Source organism: Ciconia boyciana, chromosome 2 (assembly GCF_034638445.1).
Source record: "Ciconia boyciana chromosome 2, ASM3463844v1, whole genome shotgun sequence".
Classification (NCBI taxonomy): Eukaryota; Metazoa; Chordata; class Aves; order Ciconiiformes; family Ciconiidae; genus Ciconia; species Ciconia boyciana.
This window is the reverse complement of record NC_132935.1, coordinates 163,808,914-163,832,265: the sequence shown is the minus strand read 5'-3', so window position 1 is coordinate 163,832,265 and position 23,352 is coordinate 163,808,914. Positions and strand designations below refer to the sequence as shown.

At 48.5% G+C, this 23,352-nt stretch overlaps 1 long non-coding RNA gene across 1 annotated transcript; it reads left to right on the top strand.

Annotated features, from left to right (window-relative positions):
* The first annotated feature begins 2,961 nt into the window (after positions 1-2,961).
* On the top strand, positions 2,962-16,052 carry LOC140647188 (uncharacterized). Its single transcript, XR_012040693.1, has 3 exons — positions 2,962-3,038; positions 15,313-15,608; positions 15,687-16,052. It is a non-coding gene; the product is annotated as an uncharacterized lncRNA (long non-coding RNA).
* Positions 16,053-23,352: the final 7,300 nt, after the last annotated feature.

The window sequence follows — 23,352 nt, the reverse complement described above, 5'->3', positions numbered from 1 at the left end:
TGCCTGATGATGATGGCTTCAGGTGCTTTGAAAATCTCACTTATATTCTACAGCATAATTGGTCTAAAATGTGTTTTCCTCGTTCTTCTGGTGCTAGCGTCAGAGTCAGACCTCCTAGGTTTTGTAACCTGCTTGTTTACACTGCTTCAAGTGAGATCAGAGTCAGGCCCCTGGATGTGGTGGTGCCTTTCACCACATTCTTTCTTTAGTCTTTTTTTCTGTCTTTTCCGCCCCATCCCTGACAGGGGAAGCACTGTTCTTTCCGTGCTCCTTGTTTCTGTTTGAAGCAGTCATAGAAAAAGTGACAATTAGGAAATAAAGAACCTACAGTATCTGCTTTGGCAGGGACAGCACATCCCACTGCTGAGCAGCGCCGAGTCAAACCAGTGGCTGCCTGCCTGGGTCAGACAGAGATATTACTGCCTTATGTTCTTGGATCTGCCCGAGATAGCATGGTGCACTGCCACACTGCAGAACGAGTGCTAATCCAACGTTAAAGTCGAGCAATACGCATTTGTAGTAGTCCTGTGAGGAGCAGGGAGTTGGACTCAATGATCCGTATGGGTCCCTTCCAACTTGAGATATTCTGTGATTCTATGATTTCAGGATGCTCAGTTGCAATTCAGAAAATAATGCTGATTAGAAGCAAATGGCAAGGCCAGATAACTTATTATTTGGGAGATCAAGTAACCATCTGGGGCAGGGTAACAGATATAAACTTTGGCCTTCCCAGAATATTGTTCTCTGCCAAAATGATTAAAGGTTGCTAAGCAGTGTCAGTGTATTTCCCCCAAACTGAAGGAGCGTAACAAAAGCAAATGAGTTCACTGCAGTTGAACTGAACTTATATCAAGCCTAAATATATATAATCATTGCTAATGATGATTTCTGTTCCTCAAAGCATGCCGGGCACCTGAAAGATTTAATGAAAGCTAAGGTCCTTTCTTCATGGCATTTATAGTGCAGAAGTCTTCTGGATCAGCCAAGGTGGACCTGCAGCCCCCTCTCCAGGTCTTGTCTGGCAGTTGTAAGGCCCTGGTTCAGTGTCCAGGGCAGTTGCTAAATGCTGCCTCAAGCCCCCTTTTCATTCCCCTCTAAATCCAGGGAAAATGAAACGCAATCTCAGATCGTCCTGTGACTTCTACTTCCTCCACCCCAAATGATAAAACAGAAAATCTCACCAAAGCACAACTTTATGAAAGAGAAGGCAGACAAAGAGAGCAGGAAGAAAGAGAAGATAACATCCTAAACCATGAAAAAAACCTCATTTTCCCAAGGATCCCATGTGATAACTTCTTTCTCCTTATTTTGATGAGACAGCAACCAGCTGCTTCCTGTCAACACAGCACCTTCATATTTTGGTGGGACCTCCACCCCCTTCCCCAGGGGAGGGTGCTGGGTCGCAAGGTTCCCTGGGAGCTCCTGCTCTCTGCTAGTCCCTCCTGTCCCTGCTGGTCACCTCTCTCATCTCCACAGGACACTCTCTGGTGCCTCCATAGGACCACAAGCCTAGAGAGAACCCAAAAACCAGGATTTGCCGCGAAAGGAGGAATTTTCCGCGAAAGGAGGCTCTTGGGACTATGGGAGAGTGACCAAAGGAGTATGGGACTGCACATGGAGGTGACATGGCAAAACAGGGTTGTAGTAGGTGACGGAGGGTCCAGGGTAATAGACGAGGACCTGAAATTGTTCCGTCACCACTCGCAGGGACACAAAAAGGAGTCTGAGGTGCAGAGCAGAAAACTGTCAGTGGCACAGGGACCATCAATGCTTGCTGGAGGTTCACCTGCCCCCGCCGGGTGAGGACCAGCCGGCAGTGGAGACGTTGAGTAATGCGGGGCTGGTACGCACTCCTCCGCTGCAGCCAGCTCCGAGCAGTTCATCTCTCCAGATTTCCTAGTATTTGTTCTCTTGTTCTGGGAAGAGGAGAGATCTGCAAGAGGCCCATCTCACAGGAATGTTTAGAGAAAGGAAAGTCCATTGTGTGAAAGAATTTGGTATTTCAGGGTTTGTTTTCTTTCTGACACAGAACAAAACACCACCATGTCAAAACCCTCCGTAAGGCAAAACAGAACAGAAAACCCCCAAAAAACAACAAACAGTAGCGTTCAGTTTGGACATGGTCTGTGGAAGCATTTCTCTTTGCTTTTTGGCTTTTCAATCTCAGGATAGCTACTACTGCAGCTATTTCAGGAAAAGAAAAAAAAAGGGGGGGAAACAAAATCCATGCCAGAGCAGAGAAGGGGAGCCTTTCCCTGCACCACAGTCCAACCCCACCTCAGTGGGTTTTCTGTGCGGTGGCACCGGGATCAAAGCAACTCCCCTCTTTCTGCCCTAGGTGTGAAGCAGAGCTGCAAAGGAGTCTCCGAGTCCTAAGTGCAAAAAACAGGGAACGGGCAGTGCAGAGACTCTGGAAGACATCAGTAGAGTTATTTTGCACCAGACTTCCCTGAGCAGGAGGAATCCTGCAAAGCAGTCGAGAAATTTTAGAAAGGTTGGACAGAAGGGTTGGCTCCCAGCAATGAAACTGGGGGAAAGTCACTGATCTGTGCGGTGCTTTGGGTCAGACCCTGTGCATGTCCTTCATGTCAAGAGCTCCCAGCCCAGCTTTCCCAGACTCTCTGATGGCTCTGGATGGGCTCGAGTCTCTCATCATGCTTCCAGCCCCTGGGACTGTGACATTTTGTTGGTACTGGTGCTTGGATGAGTTTCCCCTGTGGGGCAATCCAGGATGCCGATGCCTTCAGCAGCGGCAGAGAGCAGCTCACCACCACCTCTCTCCGCAAGCGTTTTCCGAGCACTTGGCATGGCGCCCGGCCGCCTTTCACTGCTGCCTTTTCATTCGCGTTAATTCACTGCGTTTCCTTTCTTGCTCCTTGCGAGGAACAGAGGGAGAGCTTGTTCCAGCAGACGGGCCCCATCCGCTCCACCCGGCTCTGCTGGAGCAAGGGCTGGAAAAGAGGGATGGAGGCGAAGGGGTATCTCCCACCCCTCCGGGGCCCCGCGTGCTGCCTGCGTGCTGCTTCCCAGCAAATACGGTAAGCGTTCAGCCTAAAAATGTAAGTCTGATCTCATGACACAGGGTGGCCCTGCATTCCTCACCTCTGACATAACCCGCTGGGAGTGTGCTCCGCAGAAAAACACAAACAAGATGTACTCGCGGGCTGGCGGCGGGGCCCAGGCGGCTGGCAGATGTGCTCCAGAGCCCCCACGCAGCCCCCCGGGTGCGCAGCCCCGCTCCAGCACAGCCCGTTCCCTCCCAGGGAGGGTGAAACCACAGCCCTTGCTGCAAGGACAGAGCCGTCCATTGCCTCTTGCACCGGGCATGGGTGTGTGCCCCAGCCTCCCCCCCAGCCCCACGCCCCAGGGAGGGGGGCGGTGGGAAGGTAACTTGCTGTGGTTCAGTATTACGCAGGGAGGCAGCTGAGCTCCCCTGGGATTTTGCTTGGCGAGTGCCTGAGGGCGTTTTTAAGGACCTGCGGTGCTTTTGTGGTTCGTTGGTGGTTGTTATTTTTTGCCTTGTTTTTGTTTCTTTCTGCATCTGAGTCTCTCTGGGACAGGCTCTGCTCTTGGTCTGCCATGGCCGTGGCTGGTGCAACTGCCCTGGCACTGTCCTCCCGTCCCCATTAGCCTCCCACTCTTATCAGCAGCTCCACAGCGATGCCAATGGCCCCGTTTGCTCTGGGTGCATCATGCCCAGCTGCAAGCTGTGCCCCACAGAGCTTGGCACCCAAAGCCTTGGGTGTCACAGGGCGGTGATTCCTCCCTGTACCCAGACGGGGCACTGGGATTAAATGATTTGCCAGGGATCACGCGGAGAATCAGGGCAGGGTAACGATCCGAGTCCTGCTGCCATAAACACGAGGCTGACTTTCCTCCCAGCCAAACCCTCCTGCAAGTACAGCCTTGTCTTGAGCAGGGGGCAGATCCTGCTCGGCACGGAGCTGACCTCCCATCTCACCCAGCCACGCCACACCACTTGTTTACTTTCTCTTGCAAATGCCCTAAACCTTGACAACGACCTATTTTCCATTCTGTTGCGCAAAGCTTCTTTCCTAGAAAGAAGCTTTGTAACGCACAGTCCAACCAGCCCAGCTCTCCTCTATGTATGTAAAAGCAAACTTTAAATCACCGGCAGGTTTAGCTTAGCTCAAACGCACCCAAAACCCATTCGGATGAGGTGGGAGACTCGGTCAGATGCTACCTGAAACTATCCTGTGAGACTGCCAGCCCAGTTCACAGAGGAATCAGATAAGCAGTAAGTCAGCCTTCAAGTCCACTCCTCAAACTTTTTCTTAGTAGTGCTTTTCATCCGTCTGCTCCTGCTCCAGCATTCAACAAAGCTAGGAGAAAGCTTTTCTTTTCTCCAGACATTCTCCCCTGTTTCTGTCCTCACCTTTCACTGGCAGTGAAAACATCTGATTATTTTATTTATTTATTTCATATTTTAAAAAAGGGAATTTTAAAAAAAATAAATCTCCTCCTTCCTCCACAATACTTCCAAGTTTTCAGGGTTACTACTTCTCTGGCAGAGGATGGTTTGCAAGAGAAAACAAGACAAACAATGGTAACAAGAAACAATGGTAACAAGAGAAACAATGGTAACAAGAGAAACAATGGTTCAAATTTGCTTCTTCAGAGCACAAAACGTTTGATCCCAGACCAGAAGGAGAGTGCCTCTGCTCATGGCTCCAAGCCTCTTTTCAGCCACCCCTTCACCTTGGGGCTCTCCATCCTTTCCCTTTTCTCGGGGAGGTGCCCTGGCCGTGCTCAGGCTGTCAGGTGCATGGGGTTGTCTCCTTCTCCTCACACTGGTGATCACATACAGCTCCTTCTATGATTTCTTCTCCATGACTAATCTGCAGCCCAGCTTTTTAAGTTAACCCAAAGTCAGTGCTGGTTTATTTTAACAGGCCAGGCTGTAACCTGAAGCTGGACAAATAAATTCAGCCTAACAAGTTCCCTTTGGCCAGCTGAGAGCACAGGTTAGAGATTAATCCAACAGCAGCAGATGGTCTGGGTTGAACACTTGCTGCTTGCCCACGGCTGCTCCGTCCTGTTCCCTCAGTACCTGCAGCTTGGCTTGGCATCTAACCGTGCTTTCGCCTGGACGAGCTGCTCGATGCAAAAACAAAATGCACAACTTGAAGCCTGATGTGCTGGGGACAGGCGCTGGTTGTGAAACAGCTTATGCACCCACCGAAACCTATACGTGTACACACACGTGTTTTCCAACAGTTGAAGTGATCAGACTTCACATCACTGCCAGTGACTTCTAACACCTCAGTTATCTTGTCCATGCAGGACAACGATGCTGGTGAGGAGCCAGTTTAAACTGCAGAGGCTCTTCTCCAGGTCTTATTCCCAGTTCAAATGAGCCTGAGATGATACAGTGAGTGGAGACACTGGGGTAGGTAGGAGATCCCCTTGCTCCTTGGGAAGCCATGTGACTGGTGTTTAGAGGAATGAGTGATCCCATAAGTGACCTGGTCTTCCCTAGATGTAAGACTTCAGGAAAGACATGGACCTGTTGGAGTGGGTCCAGAGGAGGGCCACAAAAATGATCAGGCGGCTGGAACACCTCTCCTATGAGGAAAGGCTGAGAGACTTGGGGTTGTTCAGCCTGGAGAAGAGAAGTCTCTGGAGAGACCTTATTGTGGCCTTTCAGTCCTTAAAGGGGGCTTATAAGAAAGATGGGGACAGACTTTTTAGCAGGGCCTGTTGCGATAGGACAAGGGGTAATGGTTTGAAACCAAAAGAGGGGAGATTCAGACTGGATATAAGGAAGACATTTTTTACACTGAGGGTGGTGAAACACTGGCACAGGTTGCCCAGAGAGGTGGTAGATGCCCCATCCCTGGAAACATTCAAGGTCAGGTTGGACGGGGCTCTGAGCAACCTGATCTGGTTGAAGATGTCCCTGCTCAGTGCAGGGGGGTTGGACTAGATGACCTGTAAAGGTCCCTTCCAACCCAAACTATTCTATGATTCTGTGATTCTAGGTTGAACCCCTGAATGGCTTCTCTTGTGCCCAATAAAAAATAAATCTCCCTTTCTCTCTCTCTCTTTCCCTCCCCTCTCTACCTGGCTGCCTGTTTGCGCAAACCTTGTAGGCTTCAGCTCTCCAGGACTGCAAAGGTACCATCAAATGAGGTTGGAAATGATCACCTGGTCCACGAGCAGTGAAGAGGAGGCAGATAGAGAAATAGCCTGATCACATCTGCCTGATTTCCTGCCAAAAATGCTGGGGACTACTGGGACGGATGTTAAAAAGCCAGCAGCCTCCTATGGTGGTGATGAATACTTTAGGTATTTTACCTGTCACAGTCTATGGCAAACCTACAGTTTTCCATGCTTCTGCACCAACATGGGCACTGTGGAGGCAACTAGAAAGTCAGCATGAGTAAAAGACATAATTTTAATTTACCTGGAGAGGTATAAATCAGATGAGGAGGTGGTAGACATTTCTTCCTGCTATGGACCTGATAGGACAGTCTATGGGCTGTATAGGAGCTATGAGGACAGCTTTCCCTGGTGTGAGGGTCATGTAAGACTGACATAAGCCCTGGCATGAGGGCTGGGAATAAAATAGGGACATAATGAGGGGGATGCTGAGCTACAAGAGCAATGCAGATCAGAGCAGGTCCCAAACGTTCTTCCAAGTCTTCCTATCCTGGCTTCTGGATAGGATCCTGGCTTTCTGTAAGAAAGATGCAACACTGGGTTATGGCACTTTTCCCCCAACATCAGCTGGAGACACTCAAGAGGAGCAGCCTGGAGGGTAGCCAGATGCCTGTCACAGAGGAATAGGCCACTAAAAAAGCCACGTGCAAGAGAGCTGCAAGTATTGCGCTTAAAAGTATAGTGGATATAAGTGCACTAAGGGGCTGTACAGATCCCCTCTTCCATCTCTGCTGGAATGAAAGGCAGCAATAAATATCATGAGTAGTTCTAAAAAGGATCATGTGGGGTTTTTGCATTACTAAGGGCAAAACTTGGAGAGGGTCACCAAGGCATGGTGACTTCCCTGATGCCTCCTGCCTGGCTGAGCAGAGCTGCCCTGTTCCTCTCCTCCAGTCCTCATCCTCCAGCCCCTGACCCAGGCAGGAGGTCTCACACATGGCTGGAGAAGATGTAGTATGCTTGGAGGAGAGAGCAGCCTCCAAGATGGGTTTGTAGGAATTGTTTGACCTATTTCATCTGACTCCTTTGGGATGAGATGAGCTGTGCACTAAAAGGGTTATCTGTGGCTGTAAGGGGCACATGGGATGACTAACCAAGGGATTGCAGCTGTGACCATCTGACTTTGTGAGCTTCCTGGTGGCCTGGTAGAGCATCAGAGAGCCCATGGCAGCACCCCTCAGCATCAGGCCACTTCTGGGGGCTCCTAAGAGCTGAGAAAGTCATAGAATCATAGAATAGTTTGGGTTGGAAGGGACCTTTACAGGTCATCTAGTCCAACCCCCCTGCAATGAGCAGGGACATCTTCAACCAGATCAGGTTGCTCAGACCCCCATCCAACCTGACCTTGAATGTTTCCAGGGATGGGGCATCTACCACCTCTCCAGGCAACCTGTGCCAGTGTTTCACCATCCTCATCATAAAAAATTTCTTCCTTATATCCAGTCTGAATCTCCCCTCTTTTACTTTCAAACCATTACCCCTTGTCCTATCGCAACAGGCCCTGCTAAAAAGTCTGTCCCCATCTTTCTTATAAGCCCCCTTTAAAGACTGAAAGGCTGCAATAAGGTCTCCCAGAGACTTCTCTTCTCCAGGCTGAACAACCCCAAGTCTCTCAGCCTTTCCTCATAGGAGAGGTGTTCCAGCCCTCTGATCATTTTTGTGGCCCTCCTCTGGACCCGCTCCAACAGGTCCATGTCTTTCCTGTGCTGAGGGCTCCAGAGCTGGACGCAGTACTGCAGGTGGGATCTCACCAGAGCAGAGCAGAGGGGCAGAATCACCTCCCTCGACCTGCTGGCCACACTTCTTCTGATGCGTGGCCAGCTCTTGACTGTCTCTGTGACCAAGAAGATGCAATAGGTTCCTTGTATTTTTACATAGGGTCCCAGGGGAAAATGCCACCATCCTGCCTGGGTCCTAGTGGCAGGACACAAAACTGCTTTCAGTGTCCACCAGTTTTCCTCTCTGAAACTCTTTCCTGAAAAAATAACATGATCCCTATGTTAACTACACAAGTCCTGCCTGGAAAACCCAGGGAATAAAGGGCCCTCGAGTGGAGATATTCTATGAGCTTCAGTAGCCCTGCAAATAATTTTCCCAGGTTTGCAGGCAAGTTTTGAATGTGGTTTTAGGCTGAGGTGATATGAAATACAAGTGGTCTTCTAGAGGGTGTTATCCAGTCATGGTATTTTATTTTTTGCCTGCTTCTAAATGTGCATTGAATGCAAACAAGTAAGGAGCTGGCTGGTGGGCTGATGTCTGTGCTTGCTTATACAGGGATTATTGGGCACCTGGGATTTGCAGTGGCATGACACTGATAGGGATAACAGACAGTGAGCGTCTTTGGGGATCTTGGCTGTGAGCAGAATCAAGCCCCTGAGCCCCTGGCAATGGACTGCTGCAGTGTCCCCATCACATGCTGAAATAAAACATCTCTACAGCCAGTCAGCTGTACCGCAGCGGTATGTATTTTTTGTAGTCAATGATGTGCTGTATACAGTATTTTTGCCCATAATGATGAACAGTCAGTCCCAGCAGTCCATCTGCAGAGACAGAAGCTAAAATTTGGGTGCTATGAACAGACCAGGGCTGGGATGTTGGCAGGTACCTTTACCACTGAGACAGCACTAATATATTTCCAGTTTCATTAGTTTTCTCCATTTTAAAACTGAAACTCTTGGAGTCAGCAAGTAGGGGAACACCAATGTTAGAATAAACAAAACAAAACAAAACCAAACCTTCTTTTGAGCACTCAAAAGGCACAGCAACCAGAGGGAAAGAAACCATGTCCCAGGGTTATTATCTTGCTGTAATTTCATGCACAGCTACAGGATAAATAGCCTATTCCTGGAAGTGCTCTTTCCGTGGTTGTGTCTATGGGCTTAGATTTAAGGTCAGATTACCTGATTTAACAAATTGAGGAGTATCAGCTGATCCACGGTAACTATCAAGTTCATGCAGGAGTAATGCCGTCCCTCCTAACCTATGCCTCAGTTTCTGAAATAATCTCCCTTAAACCAGTAATTCTCAAACCCCAATGCCTGGGCTGTGACCCAGCGGTATAAGGAGCATCCTAAAAGACAGCCCCGAAAATATTCAGGCATAAGCTAAAAATCTATGCTTGGTCTCCATACCAAGCTTGACATTTCCGTTCACGTTCACTTCAAGGGTGTGAGAGAGAAAACACAACCCTGTCTACAGTTGCTGCTGGACAGAAAAGTCCCATTACTGCCTCCTCTATCAGGCAGGAAGGACCTTCAGATTGATGCTGGAAGGTCACATATTTCATTGCTATCTTGTTTTCCATGAAACTGCAGCCCTCTGCTTCCCAAGGCTGAGGACCCAGCCCCTCTGGGCTCACTTAGGAGATGTCACGGACTGGCTGCCATCCGCAGGTTTCTCTCATGAGGAGAAGTCAACTGGCAAGCTGCTGGTCCTCATATCGCTCGTGTGTTTTGAAATGTATTCAGCTTTACTAGAGGGCAGGAAACCAGCACAGCATCATGAGCCCAGGACAAAAACAGTGGCACAGCAAAGGTCTGGCATTTTTAATTTTTCACTCTGATTTCCTCTTTCTAAACCCCAAAGTGACGATGATTGGGGATTTTTCTCCCTACGTTTTTTCCGAGCAGTAGGCATGCAGCAGTGCATATGGGAATTAAGAAGGTTTGTGCCGTTACTTGATCCAGGAAAGGACTGATGTGGATAGCAAGGCAATTTTCAAGATCTGCAAGGAGAATTGCATGGCCAGTATCATTGTGTTCAAATAGTAATTTGGTTTCTAAGCCTCCTATAGAGTGCTAAAATACTACCTCGGCCATCAGAGAACGTGGGATGTATGACACAGAGGAGACCTGGAGCCAGTAATCCTGACACCCTCAGCTTGGTTGTGCCAGATGTGGCGTAGGAGGCTGGAAAACCTCAGGTAATCGCTTGGACCGCATTCAAACCACTTCCTATGGAGTCTGATAAAGCTTTAAACATCAGTGGCACTGAGGGACGGGTGCGAGCGGTATCATCCAGAACAGCGACAGACCCAGCGTGCTCTGCAGCCAGTGGGGAGCTGCAGGACCCCATTCAGACAACCCTTAGATGGTGCTTTTATTTCTTCCCACTGATGGTGTACAGAGCTAGGGGTCTGGCAGCCCTGGAAATGCAAAGTCCTGAACTAACCATGGTTTTCATGATAACAGTAGGTACCCAAGTCTGGAACAAGCTCCACAGCTGGCAGTTTGAGGAGAGCCCTTGCTTTTACAGTGCTGTATCTGGTGGGCAAATTTCTCCCAGCCCTACACGGTGACCAGTTCTCCGTGATGTTTGCAGCTGGAAAACTGCAAAGAAAAAAGCCTCATAGTGCAACATCTTAAGCCATTTGCTACAAAATAAAGCAATTAAGGACCGGAAACACTTCCAAAGTGCTACGGAGACATGATGATGTTGTTCGTTTTGTCTGGACCTCAGCCCACAGCCTGTGACTAGACCTGTCGTATATCCAGAGCCTGTGTTCTCCTATCTCAGGGTGAGAGCTTTCCTGGAGCCACCGAAAGAGCCTGAACACTTTCTTCTGTAATCTGTCATGACTGTCAGGATGCCAAGAGACATGCCAGACCTAGACCCTGGGCCAAAATAGCTATGTAGACATGCCCAGAAAGGAGAGCTGGCACAAGTTATTGTATAAAGTGAGATATGTGAAGCTGCAGGCAAATAGTTTGGTAATCACATGGGTAGGCTGGGCTTGGCAGAGGGCAGAGCAAGTCTGCTCATCAAGAAAGGAAGAGGCAAAACTTTACCAGCTTGGAAAAGGGTTGGAGTCCTTAGTGAGAGCTCAGGAGAGCTTCAAGGGGTTAAACAAAAATAATTGCCCCAGAAAGGTTGAGGTGAAGGACTCTGTGATGTCCCAGTGAGGCCACAAACACCTTTTCAGGAGAGTTTTTCCCAGAAAAAAAGATCATATTCCCGATAATGAATCTCATTTCATGATAAGGTTCAGGAGCGCCTGGAGGAAGGAGCGTCCACCTTGCTCAGCATTTGTGTAGGGGGATCCTCCATGTGTCTGTTCACCTCAGTGTTGACCTAGAAAGTTAAACCTCAAAGGGTGGGAGAGGACAATTCAGTCCCCACAGCTGGGGATAACTATGGTACAGTGAGTCAGCGAGGCAGACCATGGACACACTGCACAAAAGCATTGCACCTAATTAGCTCAGACAAGATGGGGATATATTCCTGAAGAGGTTGTTACTGGTGCTCACGGCCATCCAGTCCCCTGCTGAACATTGTTGATCAAAGTCTTTCCAAGCTGATCTATTTTCAGCCCAACCCACTCAATACCTTGATTGCTACACAGCTCTTTTAGCTGCTCTTAGGTAAACATGCTGTCGCTCCTTGGCATTTTGCCTTGCTAAGCTCAAAAATACAAGTGGCACAGAAAATAAGAGAAGCTGTTCTCCTTCACCAGGAAAAATGATGCTATTTCTGAAATAAACTGTTTGTAATACACCTCACTGGCCATGCACATAGAGACGTATGTATAAATATACTTGAACTGGAGGTCCAGCTGTTGGCATCATGTATGCCTACATGCAGACAGAAACAGAAAGGGAATTATGTACATAGAAACCGAGACAGACCTCCAGTCCAGTCTGTGTCTGAATGCAGGGTCTTGGTTATGCTGAGATATCAAGGTCTGACTCCCATTAAAACAGGCTCACATGTACTGGTCCAAGCTCAAACTAGTGGGTTGTGATCTGTTCTGGAGAGCTGCTTCTGCTGTGGCTGTCCTTTAGGGAGGGTGACCACCATGATGCCCATGCTGGGATGTGCTTTGCACCCCAGGGTGGAGCGGGGGTACAGAACAGGTACTCTGGGGACCCCTCTGAGCTAAAAAGCTGTAGCTTCACTGCTGGTGGCTGTGCAGGCCAGATCAGTGTTGTCCATTCCTGGCTCGCACCTTTGGTTCTCCATGGCCTGAGGTGGCCCCACAAGAGACGAAGCACTGCACAGCAAGCATTTCACAGGTCCTCCCTCAGTCAGCATCCCTGAGGCTGGACCACAGCAGGCTTGAGCAGATCAAAATGAAAGCTCAGTCCACAGCAGACCTTATTTTTGAGGAATGACAGTGACACTGGCCAGATCTTGAAGTCACGTTTTCAGTTTTCCCCTTAGTAAGTAAACACATAGAAGTCAACAACAGATGGAGCATCACATGGAGTTACGCAGGTCAGCACAGACTTCAGAGACCCTGCGAGTCTGAAGAAGAAATAATTTGGAGGGGGGAGCAGCTTGGAGATAATTCTGAGAGATTGAGAAAGAAAGGAAAAAATACTGACATGAGCTGCCTCCTCTGCAATGTGCAGCTGAAAGTTTTGGTTTTGTGGAAGAAGTCAAAGATGGGCAGATAACAAAGCGAGCCGACAGCTCCTGGGTAGGAAAGTTTTTTGGTTTTTTCTTTGGCTGGAGACTAGAGAATGCAAGCAAAAAGGTGTTAAACTGATAATGAAACAGGCAGGAGTAAAGCAGGCAAATGCAAAACAAAACCAGATTTTGTGTGACAAGAGCAGATTGAAGCGATGTGACAGAGAAGAAGGAGAGTTTTTTCAGTAGTTTATATAGTACTGCGGGGAGTCTGGGGTGACAAACGAGGGATTCAGGCAAGTGGAATGCTGCAGTAATGGGCTGTTAGGTGTGGAGGAAGACGGAAGGGAGGAAAGGGAGCAGAGGACACCTATTAATAAAAAACCCACATTCCATTTAAGATTTATTGATAGCTCAGAGCCAGAGAGTCTTTCATGCCTTTGCATCTTTAAGCTAACATTACCCAAGAGTGGGTAGTGGCAGGGATCCGTTATGAGCCATTGAATTCAAGCAGAGAAGAACTCCAGCCTTTAATATGCAGAAATGAAAAGACTTTGGTTAATACAGATTTCAGTCCAAGAAACCTGCGCTGTAATAGCAGAATAGCATTAGTGTTTCTAAAAACAGAGCTGGTCATTTCTGAACACGCAATATCATGCATCGAAAATGAAATCACTCAGCTGAGGACCTCAGTATGGTGACTATGGATGAATTCAATGCTGGACAAAAAATTAATGGTTGCCTTGGGACCAATGTTTACTAGCTAGTGACATTCAAAGAAAGGACAGTCCCATCTGGTCATGGGGAGAGCAGTGACAGTGCAAAAAGATAAAGTGATCACTGTGGATGGACAGCAGGCCATGAACTCACCCCAAAGGAGGGTCAGAAAGGACTGGTTTCATCTTGGAGCCAGAGGGCTGAGTCAATACAAGAGGGATGCAGAGGTAAGGTTGCTTCCACGCAAGGTGTTAATGAAACAGGTACCGCAAAGTTCCCGTTAAAAACAATGCTGGGAAGTTGGGGATGGTGAGTCACCAAAATGATCTGAGCTGGAGGTAATTATTCCAGGGAGAGGGTAACAAACACAAGCTAAAGTTGGGAGTGGACTTGATTATAGCTGAGCATTGCCTCCAAGAGGAGAGGATACAGGATATGGGGCTGCCTCATGTAGAGGAGAAAAATGCAACAATAGCAGAGAGCTGGAAAGCTGAGGTCCAGGTGAATTTGCATTAGGAAGGAGGCAGGTTTTTTTAACAGGGATGGTGACAAATGATTAGGACACACTTAAAGGTCGGCAGTATATGTTCCCCCACACCAAACCTTGTGTGCAGCTAGCAGACACCTTGGCAGGCCATGGAGGGAAAGAGGCACCTTGGAGGCACTGTAACTCATCTGGTCCATTTTGGATTTCTGCTGGAAGATGGGACAAGTGTGTCCTGGCCTCCATCAACTGATCCATCAGGATTTCAACAGATTTAGGTGGATAAATCCTGTACCTGATACTTTCAAATCAATGCTGCTCACATGGCAAATTGAGCTTTAAGCCAGAAGATGGGCTTTCCAGAGGGATAACTGGTATCTTTAATAGCCTGTGAACTGTCAGAGGCTGGGATTTTCCTGGCTCCAGCCCGTGCATTCCCACTCACGCTGTGTGAGACATGCTGGAGGTAATGCCAGGCAATTTACCTATCGACAGCTCTTCATGCTGAGCAAATATTTGTCTTATCATGGTTTGAATGCGCCCATCTCAGTGATAACTAAATGTCAACCACAAAATAAAGCAGTGCCATCTGGGAAAGACCCCACTCTCTGCCACACGTTGCTTGTGTAGCTCGAGGTTTTATTAATATGTCAGGTGCAAAGTCCAGCAGTGAAGCGACATGAAGAAACCCTCTATTTCCAAAGGTGGTGTTTGAGGGGAATTTGGGCCATTTTGGCCCATTGGGGCTGCTGTTGCAGTCCATGGAATATTAGTATGGGGTATGCTGATCGATAATGACCACTGAGACCAAGCCCCCAGCTTTGCACCCCCTCTCCCTCTTGTTCCCAGTGGCTCTGTCGTTTCTGAGACCGATTTGCTCTCTGGTGTTTGCAGCCAAGTTTCTCGTCCGGTGACGGAGTGTCCCCCTGTCCGGAAGGGGCTGCTGCGGGGAGCCACAGCTCCGCAGTGACATTTGGAGTGACCGGGAGGTCGCTCAGCCGGAAGAAAACAAAAGGCAGCGACCGTCCCGCCGTGCATGGCAGCCACAGGGCTGCCCCTGCAGAGGGGAAAACACAAGCAGTACATTTAAGACCTGCATTTTGCTTCACACCACATTCCTTCTACTTTCTGTAAAATATTTTTTAAAATTACTGGCAAATCTTTAATTTTATCTGCTCTTTTCTTTTCTTTTCTTTGCTTTGCTTTGCTTTGCTTTGCTTTTTTCTTTTCTTCTTTGCTTTTTGCTTTTCTTTGCTTTTCCTTTCCTTTCTTTTCCTTTCTTTTCCTTTTTTCTTCTTTTCTCTCTTCTCTTCTCTTCTCTTCTCTTCTCTTCTCTTCTCTTCTCTTCTCTTCTCTTCTCTTCTCTTCTCTCTTCTCTCCTCTTTTCTCTCCTCTCTCCTCTCCTCTCCTCTCCTCTCCTCTCCTCTCCTCTCCTCTCCTCTCCTCTCCTCTCCTCTCCTCTCCTCTCCTCTCCTCTCCTCTCCTCTCCTCTCCTCTCCTCTCCTCTCCTCCCTCTTTCCCTTTTCTTCTCTCATCTTTTATCCTCTCCGGTCATCTCCTTTCCTCTTTCTCTCTCCCAGGTGAAAAATAAGGACTATGAGGACTCTGCCTCCGTGGACCTGGATATGTGCTGTGGACGGAGGAGGGCTGTATTAAAAGTCTGTAGGAAGATATTCACCATGGACTGAATTAATTCGAATCTTTCCTTGCCACATCTTCTTCATCATCTTTAACGCAATACGTACAAGGACCCTGGTGAGCACATTGACTTGTGCTCACAGAATCAGAGAATAAATCAGGTTGGAAAGGACCTCAGGAGGTCACCTAAGCCAAATCTTCTGCCCAGAGCAGGAAATCACCAGGCACTCGTTTTTAGGTAGGTTTCCTCCTCTCAGTTGGCAAGAACTGCTGTATGGGTGTTCATTTTATTAACAATTTATATCTGCTGTTTTAGGCTGTACCTAGAGCTGTACAGACAGACTCTGGCCCTGACACCTTGCAAGCTGCTGTACACATTCTGCGTACTTGGGTGACTTCAAGACAGGACTATGTCATGACCCATTCTTGCATCAGTGACTTGCCATGTCCAACGCCAGCCTGCTCAGTTTGGTGGCCTTCCCGACCTCACTGCCTCTGCTCCTGCCTCCTTTCATGCTGCCCTGAAGCTCCCTCTCAGGGCTGATGATCATTCACTCTCCCTGGACTCCTAACTCAAACTGCACATCTTTATCCTCCTGCCCTGAGCTACCTTCTCCTCAACTTCTGCTTTGGTTTAAAAATGGTTTAAAAATATTTCCAAGTATTTACAATGTGTTTACAACATCCTTTGAGTTAGCATATTGTTTGTTGTTGCAACCTCTGTCCACGTTACCTTCCTCTTCCTTTGCCTCCTCTTATGCTTTCTCCCTGTGACATACTTTACTTTGGAAAAGGCTCTTCTTTGCAACTACTCAAAATAAGGAGCGGGGAAAAAAGCTTTGGTAGGTTTTACTGTTGTTTATTTCTCCAAAGTATTTGGAAGGTTTTGTGGTGGCTGTTGCCTTTTCAAACTTTAATGGCAAATTTCAATACTGAAGCTTTCCATCCTGGTAATGGGGTTTTTGCCAGAAAAAGAAGGGGAAGGGAAGCCTGAAGGAGCAGTGAAATATTCTTTTCCAACTTCATTGCATAAAGAAACCTGGACAGCTTTTACTAACATTTTCACTTGCAGAAAGACAATTTGTTAGTGATTTGTGGTGTCTGTTTTTACTTTAGATGAAGACAAATAAAAGCAAAAAGTGTTTGCTACAACACAGTGTGCTTATCTTTTCCACTACAGGCGGGAGGACACACTCCAGCCCAGAGGGCAAGGAGCCACGTGCAGGCCTGCTCCTTAGCAGTGGAGCAAGGTATTGCTTTAACACCAACAGTACTCTGAGTTCAGGTCTGTGCTCCACATCTTCCTTCGATAAGTCTAACGAAGACTACAGGCTGCCAGGAAGGAAGCAGGCACACAACAGTAGAGAGAGAAAACAGAGTTCAGGGCTTCCAGCTCCAAACTCATCAACCCAGGACCTCAAACCTGGTTCTTGGGGCTCATATGAGGATGCTCTTCCCAATGACTGACCCATCCCTATGCTGTACATCAAAAGACTTCCACCAGTTTCAGCAGACTCTGGATTAGCTCCATAGCACATTACAAGAAATACCCAGGAGAGATGCACTGCCGCTGGCACTGAAACCCTGCCAGGACCTGCTGGATGATTATGGACGTTGCCTTGAGGGACACAAAGTTCACCATGGCTCCAGCTTTTGAAATCCTAACTGTGCTCTCGCTGGGAGGTTACTTAGGCTGTGGTTTCACAGGCATCTCATGGAATCACAGAAAACAGGGTGCCTAAAGTGATACCAGATGTCTGTGAGAAGCAGCTGAACCCCACCTCTGGCTGTGAGGGTGGCACTGGAGTCACTACAGGGAAGATCATGGATCTCCATCACCAGAGGTTTCTGAGGATAAGGAGAAGAAATGCCCATCAGGAGTGACACAGGCTGAGTCAATCCTGCATGAGGACAGAAACTGAGTCATGTCCCTGCAGAGCCCGAAGGGCTGTTCGTAAGCGCAGGGTCTGCCTTCCTATGATGGTCACTGGGGACCTTGGCAGGATTCAGGGGCCCATGCATAGGCATTGAGGTCTGTTGGAGGTGCCATCACGGATCCTGCCATGACTCTAAACTGTACCCCTCTGGCCTCGGGGACACGTATCTCAGCCAGACAGGGTGACTATGCCAGTCAGCACTTGACTGTCAGGAGCTGTGGAGGAGTTTCCTGACCTGTGGCTCTTGGAGAGAATCTGGACAAGATAACGCATACCAACAGCAACCCCGTTGCTCCTGTCCAGAGGGAAATGGGAAACAGGAGGTGGCATAGGAGGAGCCCAGGATGGAAGCCCACCCAAGAACCACAGGCGAGGGCACCCATAGTAAACAGGGGGGTAGTTGGAGAAGCAGCACCCTTGGATATGGCAGTGCAGCTGTGTGTAATCTCAAACAGCGTTGTACAAGCCACGCATGGCCTCACCCAAAGCCCTTTGGAGCAAATAAGTAAGAGCGTTGCTTCCAGGAACAACCTGGGTGGGGTGCAATCAGAGAGAAGGGCAAGAAAAGTTTTGCAACCATCTGCCAAACATTTGTCTCGGAGAAAATAAATGCCATACAGTGCTTGTTCCCTCCCCTGTTCCCATCCCGTCCTTCAGGGAGATCTGCCCCAAAGGGAGAATCTGATAGTTTTGGATTGGACCTTCTGGATGGAGACTGGACTTAGTGGCAAGGCAGCCAGCCCTCTGCATGATGGCTGTGCTGGGGACGCAGCACGTGGTTAGGTTCAATTAAAATGTTTCACAGCAGCGAGACCGATAGGGATCAGAGGCACAAGAAGCAGGCTGACCTATTCGCAGACAAATTAGTCTTATAAATAAAATGAATGTGTGCAGGACAAACAGTGAGCCTGTCAACCGAGCAAGCCATGCTGGAGCGCTGGGAAATATTTTATTGGGAAATAAAGTCTTAAATGCCATTCTCCATGCATGGATGGGGGCTGTGTGGCTTTTCATCAGTGAGCCCTTGCCTGCCCGCTCTCCCCGCTGCCTGCTCCTGCATACTGATTCATGGCTGAATGGGAACCTTCAATTCCCTTTGGTGGCTTCAGAGAGCGTGATTGACACCCGCAGGACAGGGTCTGACTTCAGCTCCTCCGGTGCCCAGAAACACAGAGAGAAGAGCTCAGGGCTATAGGGACATCACTGACAGCAGCGTTGTCCTTACCAGGCCAGGCTGCAAGAGCCCTGGTTCTTCCTGTACCTCCATCACATCATCTTCTTGCCACAGATGCCATTAGCATGGGGTCAGAGGCGACAAACCCTTCCCAGACACATTTTTTCCCCCATCCATCCTCATATCCTTCCCTCCTTGGCCAGAATCAGAAAAAAAAAAAAAAAAGCTGAATTCCCATCTTTTTCCCATTGAGTTGATTCATCCTGCAAAGGGCTCAGCCCCTCTCACCCTTTCTGAGGACGTGGGGACTGGGGGTGTTCAGCAGGGTCAGCCCTAACCTGAAACCCAAACATAGGCCAGGTGGGTGTAAGAGAAGCTCTGCTGACGCCTCCAACCCCAACAGACATTTAATGGTGCTTGTACCAGTGCTAATTACATCTTAACATTTTCCCTCTGTATTTTGGTATTTATTTTGGAAAAGCTCCTCCCTGGAGTCATTTTCTTCCTCAGCTTTAAAACAACAACAATAACACCACCACACTTGCTTTTCCCTTGGCTGTTTCCCTCATTATTATAACTCTGCCATTCTGCTCCTGTACAGTCAGCAGAGGAGTTCAATCAGGCTGATGAGTAAAAGTGCATAATTTTATGGCTGCATATCAACTGCCTGTTATTAAACTAATCAATCAGCATCAGTGCAGCTACCAGTACAGCATGGAAGAGGACAAGGAAAGGAATTGCTATGCTGGTTTTTTTCCAAAAGGACAAAAAAAAAAAAAAAATCCAATCTGGCAAACCAAATTCTTCAACTTGCCCTTCTTTGCAGGGAGAAATTACTCCAGTGAGTTATGGAGTAGGTGACCTGCAGCAAGGTTGCAAGGGAGTTTGCACTAGAGTTTGCACTGCCCTTCTGCTCACCTAAGCCATAATGCTCAGCAGTTGCCATGCTCTAAAGCCCAGGAAAGTCATCAGGTGCTCTCTTATCACATCTCGCAGTGACCCACTATTGATGCCTCAGATCTCCTCCAGCAAAGCATTTAGGCATATGTTAAGTTAATCTCGTTGAAGCCAGTAAGATCTTCACTGGTACCCATTTTTGCTGCACAACGCCCAGTTTTGGCCTTAGGGTCAGCAGCCATGGAAGAAGTTAGGAAGCTGATTTCCAGTGGCCTTACTCCCAGTAGTCGTCTCCCCTGATGGCCCTAGTGAGACTTATGGGGTGGCAGAAGGAAGGAAAAGATGCATGAACTTCCTTTCCAGAAAGAAAGTAGACTCCTTTGTGTATTCGCTACCTGGAAATGCAGAACTGACTTCACCATGTTTGGGGCACAGCACAGGGGCCAAGGTCCACTTCTGAAAGGCTGCTGAGGGCACTAAGGGACAGTCTGTTCTCCATCTCCCTGAAGGGCAGGACAAGTAAGGGACATTGCACCAAGGGAAATCTAGGGTACGCATCAGGCAAAGCTTCCTGCTGGAGAGGGGTGAGCAGTCACCAGGACGCATTGCCAGGATGTTGTGGAGGTCTTTTAGAGCAAGCACTAGATGTTGCTTCTTCTATATCAACATCTGTTAGGGCTGGTCCTGGTGAGGTTCTGCTTGAAGATGGGCATGAGGACCTTGGAGGTCCCTTGCAGCTCTGAGTCCGTGGGAGAGAACAACCCATCATTCCTTGCCTTCCAAGAGGAGGAGCAGAAGGTGTAACAGGGCTTTGAACCTCAAAGCAAGTCAGTGGGATCTTCTGTGCTAATAAACATGAGCACTGGGAGGGAAGGAAAGAAGGAAGGAAGGAAGGAAGGAAGGAAGGAAGGAAGGAAGGTCAAAGACAAGCGATCACTTGCCACTTTGTCCCTCTCCCGCTGCAGCTGGCACACCTTGTGCTTCCCTCTCTCAGCCACGCTCCCTCCAACTCCTACAGATAAACTGAAAAAGTCAAGTGGAGCAAAACGGAGCAGGCAAGGCTCTCTGTGCTGTATCCTCTAAATGTTGCAAGGCTTTAGCCTGGACGTGCATCCTCAGACCCACAGAGGAAAGGAAGGATGTCCTCAGCCAGCCTGAGCATCCTTCCCCAGTTAACGGTAGTCACTTATACAGATTAGATTGCACTGGCTCCTTCTTGGCTTATTATTTATCACTTGTTTTACTGTCATATCCACAGGTGCAGACTGTTCTGTGCCGGACGCTGTGGAAGCATACAAATAAATATGGTCCCTGCGCTGGAGCTTGCAGCACCGGCTGACCGAGAGTAACTCGGTGTGGACCTGACCCAAAGGCTCCTCCTGGGCAGGGAAGGCAGCCCTGCAAGCCCCCACGCCGTCCCGTCGGCCGGGGCTTGGCAGCGGGGCCTGCGGGCTGACAGCTGACGTCTTCTTGAGTCCATTTCCTCCGGCTGCTGCCAAGCCATTCGCAGAGCACGTCTCAAAATGAATTTTCTGGAAAACAAATTAAAGGAGGGGTTACATCACGCAGCAGACAGCCCAACCAGCGCTCGGCTGCACTGACAAATCCTGCCCGTATTTTGGGCTGCGCCACACGCACCACATTGCTTGCAGCTGCTGCTGCTGCGCTGGAATTTGCAGCTCGCCATCTAAATATACTGTAACAATAAACTGATCAAAGCAGCTAAATATTATTGTCTGCTCTCTGATGGGCGGCGTGGAGTATGGTCTCCTAGAAGCCTCTGGTTACTTCATTTTTTCCCTGTGTAAAACCACAGACAAACAAAATTGGGGGGGTGGAGAGGGGGAAGCAAAGGAGACTTTCAGTGGGTGTTAAGGCAGCGTAGTCGAGGTCTCGGGAGTCAGGAAATTCCAGTCCCAGCAGGCTGCTGGTTGGAGCACATGGAGGGCGGCCGTGGGCAGGAGGGGACAGGACAAGCTGCCTGCTGGGAAAGGGTCCTGCGTTAGGCTGGGACCTCAGTGATCTGGGCTCCCTCCCCAGCACTGCCACATCCTCCTCGTGCAGCCTTGGGCATATGTCTTCAGATTGTTTTGGTAGGAATCGTCACCCCCCATCAGGTGTGCCCATCCCTCAAGAGCTTCCTTAGGAAACCCAGTTTGCTCCCAGACCCTTCCCCTATGTGGTTACTAGTAAATAAAACAAGCAGGGATGAGTTCACTGTGCCTGCCGGCACAGCACGGCCGTGTGAGAGCATGGCAGGGGCAGGACCGGCACTGGGATGGGGATGGGGTCTCCGGTCAAGCAGGGTGCACCCAGTGCCCGCTGCAAAGGGACTGTGCCAGCCCACACCTTTGCTTGTGCAAAACCTTCAGCCCTCCATTCTCCCCCATGAATCTTCATTCAGGTGAGCTCATCGGCGCTGCCATGGAAAACAAGCACTGCTGCAAATGGGTAGTCATGAATAATCATGCTGGCTATTTTGAAAAGCTTTTTATCCTTTGCATAAGAGATCCAGAGAAGTGCCGGTTTTAAAAAGACTACTCCTTTTAAATGTTTGGTCCAGTCTCCAATCAAGAGACGATCTATATAGCATCTCACCCCAGTGACAGTCGAGTCCCCTGCCACGCGCTGCGGTGGGGTCAGTCAGGGAAGAGGGAGGATGGTGCAGCGGTGACAGCACCAACTTCTGATCATGCATCTCCCTGCCATCGGCTGTCTGCGTGATGCCGGGCTTAACCTGCCCTGTCTCAGCTCTCCAACTGTAAATGGGAGAAAGAGCAACGTGCACAGAGGGTATGATTTTACAACCATTAAAAGATTATGAACTTCTCTGGTACTGTGGGGAAGAAGCTCTATAAATGGCTGAAATTGAGGAATACAAATAATTTTTTCATGAAGAAAACCCTAAACCCCAACTTCTACTTGTGCATTTAACAAGGCTCTGGTGAGAGGCTTCTTGTTGCCTGTTTCCATTCAAGCTGGGTACGGCCTACCTATTATTTATATAGAGAATTTTTTTCCCTCCTAGTTCCTCCTCTCACTGCCCAATACACCCCAACCAGGAATTAAGGATGTAAATGCAAAACTTCCCCTTCTTCTTTAATTTCCTTCTTATGAGTACTCACTCCAGCTCTCCAGCCTGCCTTTAAGTCAAACCTGGGGAAACCCGCAAAAAAGGCCTAGAGAAGCTGGCTGAGAAAAAGAGAAAAATGAAAATGGGGAAAGTGCTCGCCTTGCTGTAGTTAAGCCTGTAGCAAAATATTTCCTTTGCTACCTATTTATTAGTATTCTGGTACACCAGGGAAAGTAACTGTTATCAAAACAGTTACTGGACCATGGGAAAACTTTTTTTTGCTGAGAATAAGGGATTTTTGGAGAACATCCTCCAGTACCTTTATGCACTTCTTCTGCTTTGAAGAATATTTTCATATTCTCATTTTCGATGCAGGATGACCATCACGTTGGGCCACATGGTGCATGTCTGGTCTACGCAGAGCAGAGGCACGCAGGACATGTTCTCAGTGTGATCCTCTTTCTTTACACCTCCCCTCGAACCCAAACATCTGCCATCGCGTCCAGTGATTTGAGCCAAACAAGCCACCTTTAGAAAATAAAACCAGACCCAACTGATGTTAGTGAAAAGGAGTAAAAGCACAGGCGGTGAAATGTAAGCTGAGAGAAAGTGGGAGGAAGAAAAATGCAAAGAGCAAATAGCTGGAGAATGATCCAGTAACCACAAAGCAGCAGCCCCTTATTTGCGAATGGCAAAAAAACCCACAGTGAGCTGATAAAATTTGCAGACGGTATGAAAACGAGATTGGTGGTAAGTAGCAATGGGCACTGGCTGGTTGTGCAGGCAGGTGCTGATGGCTGAAGAGGGAACCACTGAACAACGTTTTTCAGTGTGGCCACGGGAAAAGTTAAATGTTTTGGAGCAAGGGATGTGGGTCACACCTAGGAGATGGGGAGACACA